At 50.3% G+C, this 8,969-nt stretch overlaps 2 protein-coding genes across 4 annotated transcripts in view; one reads left to right on the forward strand and one right to left on the reverse strand.

Moving 5' to 3' along the window:
* The window catches only part of LOC126578626 (centrosomal protein of 135 kDa), a 29,146-nt gene that overhangs the window by 2,994 nt on the left and 17,183 nt on the right, over positions 1 to 8,969 (reverse strand). The window lies entirely within an intron of this gene.
* The window catches only part of LOC126578628 (uncharacterized), a 12,481-nt gene continuing 4,092 nt past the window's right edge, over positions 581 to 8,969 (forward strand). For 2 of the 3 annotated variants that reach the window (XM_050241400.1, XM_050241402.1), the window contains exon 1: positions 581 to 1,353. The gene's annotated coding sequence lies outside the window, so the exon portion shown is untranslated. The remainder of the gene's footprint in view (positions 1,354 to 8,969) is intronic. The other variant, XM_050241401.1, reaches the window with a different exon arrangement.

Below are 8,969 nucleotides of genomic sequence, written 5' to 3' on the forward strand. Positions count from 1 at the left end.
GCGTTGCGGCACCGGATTATGGTGTGGTATGTGTGTTATCCTGTCTTTGATTCGCATTTCGCCGAACGCTTTCATGATTCCTTATTCGCCCCCTTTCATTTCAGGTCCCATACTCATGGACGTCTGGACATGTCTGGACTCTGTCTGGCCGTAGAGTAGAACCTGCCGCGACCGGCCGACCCAAAACATGCCTCTTTCGTTCCGCAGCTATTCATCTTAAGCGGCATCGTGGCACGCTTTGCAGCGCGAGCGCGATCACAATCCTAGTTTCGCCCCGTCTTTACTTTCGTTCGTTCTCCTTCCAACCGGTTGTCCATTGATTCTTTCGCTCACTGCTAAGCGGCTTGTGCCACTTTACACCATCCACCATTTCACAACGCGCGTTACGGCGGGGCACTGCTGCATAAGCAGCGCATACCCAGCGGCCACAGGCAAACGCGAGAGCCCGCTCCGCCAAACCAGCAGCGCACGATCAGCTATGACGTCGGCATCATCATGAGCGGTGTGGCGGAGGAGACACCTCGCAGCAACGATCGCTCGTATCGCACTCTCAGTCTTGCCTTCGTCGCGATCGTGTGTGGTGGTGCTCCGTTTGCTCGTGCCGTGTGGCGTTTGTTCAGCACGGATTCGATGTTTCGTTTGTCAATTCACCGCACAGTGAGGATAGGAAAAGAGCAACGGTGCACCGGGTGATAGAGGATCTTTTTCTTACAAAGGAATCAAAGCGAGAAATCATTTCTCTGCCGTAGAGGAATGTCTGATGTTCTGATTGAACAGCCAGTGTACAGCGAGCGTGTGCCCGTGATCGGTGGCAGGTATCCTTAAACAGGTTTTCAACACCCTCGGCGAAGCGACGAGACGGCGAGACACACGGGGCAAGGCGCAGTGGTGGTGACTCCTTCCGGCGACACCGACCTTCCCCGTTGAGCGAAGCCAGCAAGCAAAGAAAGGAATCGGTCTGTCTGTCGATCACAGAAAAGAAGCTTCAAGTGCAAGTGTGACCGTGTGAGCGTGTGTGCGTCCGGGTACGTAAAGAATCGAGCCCCATCGATCGGTCTCGTTCGTGCATCGTTTGACGAGATACAAAACGTGTGAAGAGAGGGAGAGAGATCCTAGTGGAACCTCTGTTGTGTGCAACGTTGTTCTCTGTCGTGAAATATGTGCTACTAGTATCTGCCAAGAGGTGCATGATACTCGTGATCTATCACTCATAGCCAGTCAAATCCAGCAACAACAAAACACACACGAAAGGCAACGCGAGACAACAGTAAACGAAGGAACGAAGCGCCATTACCACCGCAGCAGCCCACTGTCACGGATTGTTTTGAATGTTTAATGATTTTTCATAAATCGGTATGTTGAACTCCTATTGTAATTATCATAGCAACGAAAAGTAGAAACCTTTTTCGAGCAAAAAGAAAGTTTAAAAAATAATTAATCAACGGTATCGGTTCCAGATGACAGGGTTCGTTTCCTAGTCACCCGTTGAAGTCATTTGTTTTATTGTCGAAGGTCGCTTATGCCAGCCCTCATCGAAATGAGTCATTCTAAGAGCGAACCATTCTTTACACTAGCACACAAAGACGGACAACAATTAATCATTCATCAGACTGACGAGCCGTTCTGCTGGTTAGACGCCCGTTGTCTGGTTCGAGCCGTTGATACCGTCTGCTCAACACAGCCACACACAAAAAAACGAAGGAAGGTTCAAAGACCGACTAGCAAGCGAAACACAGCGCAGCGCAACGAACGCTTAAGCAAACGAAGTCCCATAAACCACTGTCGGTTCTCGGTGAACGGCGAAATGTCCACCTGTTTAAACGGTAAATGTCACCTCCCGCCCTGGGAGTGAAACCGGGAGTGAGACACACCATTCATGCGTTGTTTGCGTTGGTAGGGAATTGACGTTTAAAAAGTTCTCTCGGAAGAACGGGTAGGAAGGCAGGGTCAAGAATGTATTTACATAAATTAACACCACACCAGTGTCTCCTTCCTCACACCAAACCTCAACCAGAGATTCCATTCAGATCCCTGAATGGAATCCATTTTTCCTCGCGCCAAACAACGGACCCATTTGTCGCGCTTGTAAGTGGGACAATTTGTATCGTTCTGGGCGATTGGATTGCCATTCATTTCAGAGACAAACAGAGAATAATGGCCACCCGGTTGAACCGCTTTTAAAAAAAACGACAATTAGTGATGCCGAAAGCAAAAAGATGCTCCTCTTCATCTCTCGGGCGCTTCACTTTCGAAACCAAATCTCTCATCCGATTGGCCCAGGCAATACAGATCGCAACCATTATCACAGTGGAGGAGATTGCATGTCGGGCACCGATTACCACCACCTTTGGATTGCGCGTTCTGTTCGAATTGCACAAAACCGATTTGCTGCTCGAGTGCGCCTCGTGGCTCATCTCGTACTTTCGCAAGCCGCAACAGACTCCGGCGCGTGCCACCGTAGGTTTGGTAATTTTCACACCGCATAACTGGCCATCAGCCGCAAGGCCGCCAGCGAGCGAGCCCGCTCGCGCAGTGAAAAATGTTTGCCATGGACCAGTACACGGCAGCTCAAGTATCTTTCGTTTGCTTGTTTTGTTGCGACGCCCACCGTTTGCGAGAGATCAGCGCGAGGGGCCCGCAAGGAGCCAGATGAAAATGCAGTGGCCACCAAACGGTCCGGGGGGGGGGGGGGGGGGGGGGGAATAATTTGGCATCAATGGGAAAGTTGAGTATCGACATCTCGGACAAGAGCAACAGGGCTAATGAGATAGAAACAACAACAGTTACCCAAAAAAAAAGACGCTCAACAGCATTGCGCCAGAGGGCCGCCGGCAACAAATGAAAAGAAACGCAAAGCGTGTGGGGGGCACATACCTTGGATCCTCGTTGAGCGAGAATTGCGCCCAGATGTTGCCAAACGAGATGTAATTTCAATTTCACTTTAGACAGCGCATTACAAGTGGCCAGACGGTTTCATTTTTAGTTTCGTTGCATTTCGATTTCAACGTGCGTGTGGTGCGGGAGAAGTGATTGCAAATCCCAGCGTTTTGGTTCAGCTTTAATTTCACTTCAAACGATGGAAAGCCCCACCGATAGTGAGCTGAGATGGAAGCGAATAGGTTCAGCAGCAAGTAACACCACCGGACCGTGAAGGTCATCCGGTTAAAGGCCACGGTGAATGTGCAAATGTATTCACCATGGCGGCATAATAACCTTCGCCGCGAAGAGAGCGCGAATCATCTTTCCATTTTTAAATGCTCGCAAGTAGTGATGCGGGTTTGACCGTCAGACACTCTCCTTGATTGTTGTTGTAAAAGCTTTCCAATGCTATTGGAACGGTTGCAGGACAAGGGCATCCTTTTCATGGCAGTTTCAATCTATTGCCATAAGATCCTTCACAGAGACATTGAGTGCCCGATAATCTAGGGAAATCCTTTGTCAAGGTTTTTAACACGGCGAGCATCAAATGATGATGAGTAACGCATACAAACTAAGCTGCGAATCGAGTAGTGTACGGCCTTGCCACAAACACGCATCACCACATGCTACCAGCATGCTGTCACCTATTGTCACTCGATCGTGTTCACTGCGCCAACGCAAACACATTACCTCACTCACGCTCTAGCTCTAGCCCCTCGCCGACTGACGGTGACAATTGTCGATATTTGGTGGAACAATTTGCGTTTCACGCTACTGGTCCACGGTGACCATGCACGGCACCACGAACGGCCTTCACAGGCATGCAGTGTGCAGCACGCCCATTCGGTAACAGCGTTGAGGACATGTCGTACTTAAGCGAACGTAATTTTCATTGTCATTGCCTTGGAGGAAGAAAACAAAAACCAAAACCATTATTGCATCTGCATGCAACGATCGCACTAGACACTAGGCACGTTAATGGCCGGACCGTGACACCAATGAGCGCGACAACCGCAACGACCAAGCGGTAAGGGGTGAAAAATTGTGATTTCCCATTTGCATTTACGCTTCCGATTCCGATTCTCTTTGGCTCTTTAGAAAGAAAAAAAACACTTTTCCACATAATGCGGTGGCAAAACGAACGAAAGGCGGCAATCTGGTACAGTAGAAAAACGGAAAATGGCAACACCGGTTGGGTGAGCGATGAGGTGAGCAAGCACAGCTTCTCAATCCCCGTTGTGTCGCGCTCTGCGCACCCAAAAACACGTGCGCGCCGAGCATTCGTTTCCTTCCGTAATTTCTCGATATAAAAGGTAGAGAGAGAGAGAGGCGGTGGGGAGATGTTTGAGTGGTAGGACGAAACGGTGGCGTCGATAATATGTTCCAAAACATTCCACGGGGCCGGATGAGGATGTCGTAACGCCGGAGGAATCGTGGCAACAACGTTTTTCGGTGGTGGTCAAAATGAGCATTGGCTGACGATCGACAATGCCGTGAGCAACAGCAGCCACCAACCACAAAGAAAAAAACGATCATTATGAGCATCTCTCCTATCCGCGATCGTCTGCCCGAGCCCGGTACCATCCGGTAGCAATCTTCCACTAGGCGCGCGCAGCAGACACAGTATACCAGCGGAACGTTGCGAGCTTCTTACGAGTCCCTTCCGTCGCGCGGTGGCTGTGCAGTCACAATAGTCAAAACTCGGTTTATGCAATGGAACGTGCATGTCACGCCCAGACTGATCAGAAACGAAATGATAAATCACTCTCGTCGGCGCTCAGTGAGAGTAAGAGTCGCATTATTCATTTTCAATTCAACACGAAGGATTCACCGCAAAACCCAACACCACCGAACATTGTCGAAGCCAGAGAATGCGCCAGATCGTGCGGTACGTACCCGTACAACCAGACAAACGCCAACGTGCAGCAAGAAGGCGCGAGTTTGTTTTCAACGGGAACCGGTTTTTCGGTTACATTATTTGCCCTTTGTGCTACAAACTTTACCCACGCAACAACCTCACACCATGGCTCGAACCTCAAAGCAAACAGTACATTGCTGGATGCTAATCAAGCGAAACCAGATACCGTTCGATGGAGAGTGTACCGTTCCACCTCTGACGGGAGGCGATGAGTTTGAGATAAGAATCGAACAGCCAACGGTGCCATCAGCCACCACAGACGGTGGAATCGTGACCGTTCTACGCCACCACCATCATTCCTCTCCAAACTGCGGCATATAGAAACTCTCTTCAATTCATTTCTTGACCTCCCCCAAAAACAGCAAGAAGCACACGATGAAGATCAACCAGAGAGCTCTCTTTCGCTTGTACATTACACGATCCCACCGTGCATCCGTAATGCCGTAAGTCGTTTTGATTCTTAAAGAGAATCCATTCCAATTGAAACCGGGTTCGTCGCTTATGCGCCTTCGAATCACGTTGATGTCTTTCGTGTGCTGCTCCGGGCACGATTACCGGTCCCGACGATCCGGTGTTGCTTTTTCCCTTTGCCGCCGGTGCCGCCGATTATGCAATAGCGAACTACGCTAGCTGGCATTCGCCCCGTAAGGCTCATCTGAAGACGTACCACTCACTACACAGGCCAAAAACCACGCAAAACCAATAACGAACGAGCGATACCTCTGTGCGGAGCCCAGGAAAACTGCCATTTAACGACACGTTCACGTTATGAGATCCCGATCTTCTTTCGCTTCCTCCCAAAAACACCCACCGATTCCGTTTTCGGTGAACGTGGATTGGACCGGGGGAAGAGCGGGAAAATGGCGAGCAAGCGTGTACTCCTCATTGCAGCGAGTAGTGAATATGCACACTCGTTACTTTCTAACCTGTCTACCCACTCCACTCCATTCGAAAAATGACCCGCCACGCTTCACCACAAAGCGTCGCCCCGGTAAGAGTGAAACAGGCTCCCCTCTCGGCCGGTTGAACTGTCCCGATCCTGCAGGAGAGAGATACACAGCTACCCAGGTACGTTGGCCTACAACGGAGCTCTGCATGTAGGAAAAGCCACTAGGCCAGTTGGGCACAGTCGTACGCTTCCTTGATACATAAACTCGATTTTATGGTTCCTGCTGCTGCTAAAAGCAGGCTCCGTCGAAGGGAACCAACTGGCAGTGCCACGAGATTAGGATTATTGCGCAGCCACAACATAAATAACGCACTGAGCAATGCGGAACATCGATTAAGATTAGGTAGCAGTGTCTACGAGTGAAGAGCAGGTCTGGCGCTTGTTGCCGAATGATATCAAATCGGCATTAATATAGAGGGATTTCGTTGACGTACTTAACAATAAACAGAAGAAGAATCACCAGACCTTTGCAGAAGATAAAGTGATGACCATGGCGATTTGTCGCTTCCAGACAATAGCACCACCACCTTCAGCAGTCACCATGCCCAACGAGGAAATAAAACATTAGCCATTCAGTCGGGGTTCCGGCACTAGAGCCGGAAGAATGCTGGCCAAATGGCAAACTCACTTCCGTCCGCCTGCGAGACAAAGCAGAAAACCCATCCCATAGAATACGACGCGTCACACCAGCGGATATAGCGATCGACGAAGCGCCGACTGTGAGGTTGTTTGACAAATGAAACGTGAAACACGAACCCAACAACTGGCCGACCGACGTGACGTCTCCCATCGCTCATCCAGGCCCACACTGCTGGCCCGGCGGGGTGGGGGACCAACACCACACAAAACAAAAAGGAAAAGTGATTTTTCCGTTTTCCATGTATAGCCTCCCACCTCGGCCTCTCATTACACGCTCACGCTGTCACCTAAGGGTGTTGCACGGCGCGAACTGGGCTCGTTGTGGTGCTGGCGTATCGATAAATCAAACGGCACGACACAACCACGGGCCTGCAGTGCCTCATCCCACTGTCTTCCACCCATCCATCCATCACGGGGTGTACTATGATTTCTCTTTTGTCTCAATCTGTCAATCAAGGCTGTAGGCAGCATAATGACCATGGAATCAAGTAAAACATAATAAAACTGTAAATTAGTTGAAATTAAACGAAAAAAACCGAAAAGTTCAATTTGCCTATCCACCAGCGCATTGGCGGCTGGCAGACAGAGATCGGGCCCTTGCGCAACAAGCGGTAACGATTGCAGCTGAACCGTGAAACCACTTCCACCATTGGCCTTGACGCTCGCTCACCGCACACAGCATCCGTACGCCACACCGAGCTAGGTGGCGGCTGGGCTGGGTGGATTCATAATTTGCGGTTTTATAATCGTTTCCATCAAGGCGAGACACGCCGCCTCCTGTCGGAACAGATGGTTTGATGTGGTCTGTGGCCTTCCTCCGCTCGGATCCGGATCGCTTAACACTATTCTTCGTCCCAAAAAGGTACAGCAGCAAGAAGGAAGCAAAGGCAGGGTCCCGCGAGATACAGTTTTACAATTTGCAACCACAATAAACCACCCAAACAGCGCCCATCTGGACTCATCGACGGCAATAAATCCACCGTAAACATGTCAATTCGTTCGATCGATGAATATTTAGATTTCGGTTGGGATCGGTTTGGCAAATCGTGACATAACATTTGGGGTGGCCTAATTAGTTGTCATTTTTGCCCTCACTAATGGTTAATCTGGCTTGATTAAGCAACTCCCAGACCTCCGGGTGTGTGCACCGACTTAAAAGATACTTCTCCTTCATCCAACACAATTCTCCACCAAACCCCCTCGAAGCCTTCTATTTAACTAACGTACCTTTTAATTGCCTTTTTTAATCGCCGATGCTCCGGCATCGCAGTAATGGAATCCATCCAATTAGCCTTCCCCAAAAAAGACAACGCGCAAAATAAGGTCAACCGCGCTATGAGGATGGCGCCGATTCTTAGCGAATCCAAACTCCAAACTCTCATTAGCATTTGAAGTTGAACTTTTGAGAGGCCGGCGGCGGCGGCGGCGGCGGCAGGGCAGAAAATCCCGGCCACCTCCAAAAACACACCAAATCTGTCCATTGTTTTTTTTTGCATGGGAAGCTGGACTTTGTTCGTTGCTCCATAAACTATCCATTTCACCATTCCGGGCACCACTTTACCTGGTTTTTGGTGCTCACGCGCCACCTGGCTCATGCAACCTCTGCCGACCACAGCTCGCAGCCAGCAGGTAGTGGATCCCCGTTGCATCAGAGTGTTGCAGTTCCAGCCGAGCACCAGCAGCAGCAGCCAGAGAGAGGTAACCTAATCCAAACAAGCTAACCACCAAGGGGCCTCTGCCTCCGTGGACCACCGCCAGCGTTTCGTGGGGATCCATAAACCCAATTGCTGGCCTCCCGCGTCGGCACCGGCGATAATGATGATGACGACAATTTCGAAATTTATAACATCGACACCAACTGGCGATGCGATGATGCAACGCTTTACTACCGCCGTCCTCCATCTCCGCCGAGGTTCACACTGCTGGCAGTGTCATCTCATGCCGGGAGTATGCGATTGGTGCCAAGATTTGTAGGTCAACACACACTAGACGCCACTGTTGGTGCGAGACGTGACACGTCCTCTACACGCGCTCGGTGTCTTCTCCTGTTACTTCATCGACGATGTGAACAGCAAAACCGATCGATTGATCGATCGTTAGTTGGTTAGCTTGAACAATATGTTATCGTCGCGCAAAGGGAAAACGGTGCAAGACTTCGCTTCGCATCCCAGCATCCTTCAGCATTGGGAATGGGAAGCATGTACTCGACTGGCGGCAGCAGCTCGTTGAGTGGAAAGATCAGAGGTACCGCAGGGGAAGCACGTGGATCTCGCAACAATTGCGATCTACAAGAGCCGATAGTGGCAGTGCAAGTGTTACGCAACAACCGCCATTGCGATCAGGAGCCGGCTCGTAGTCGAACTCGTTTCCAAATCCGGTGCCAACGATTGATGATGCGGAGTACGCTGTACATCCTCTTACAGGTCGCCATCAATGCTGGTTATCCCTAATTGACGCTTCCGGAAGCGGGGTTTGGGCAGCTACAAATCGATTTTTTGTGCCAATGTTAAAGCTCCAAACCGTGGAGGAATGGGAGATCAAACC

Source organism: Anopheles aquasalis, chromosome 3, assembly GCF_943734665.1.
Source record: "Anopheles aquasalis chromosome 3, idAnoAquaMG_Q_19, whole genome shotgun sequence".
In the NCBI taxonomy this organism is placed as follows: Eukaryota; Metazoa; Arthropoda; class Insecta; order Diptera; family Culicidae; genus Anopheles; species Anopheles aquasalis.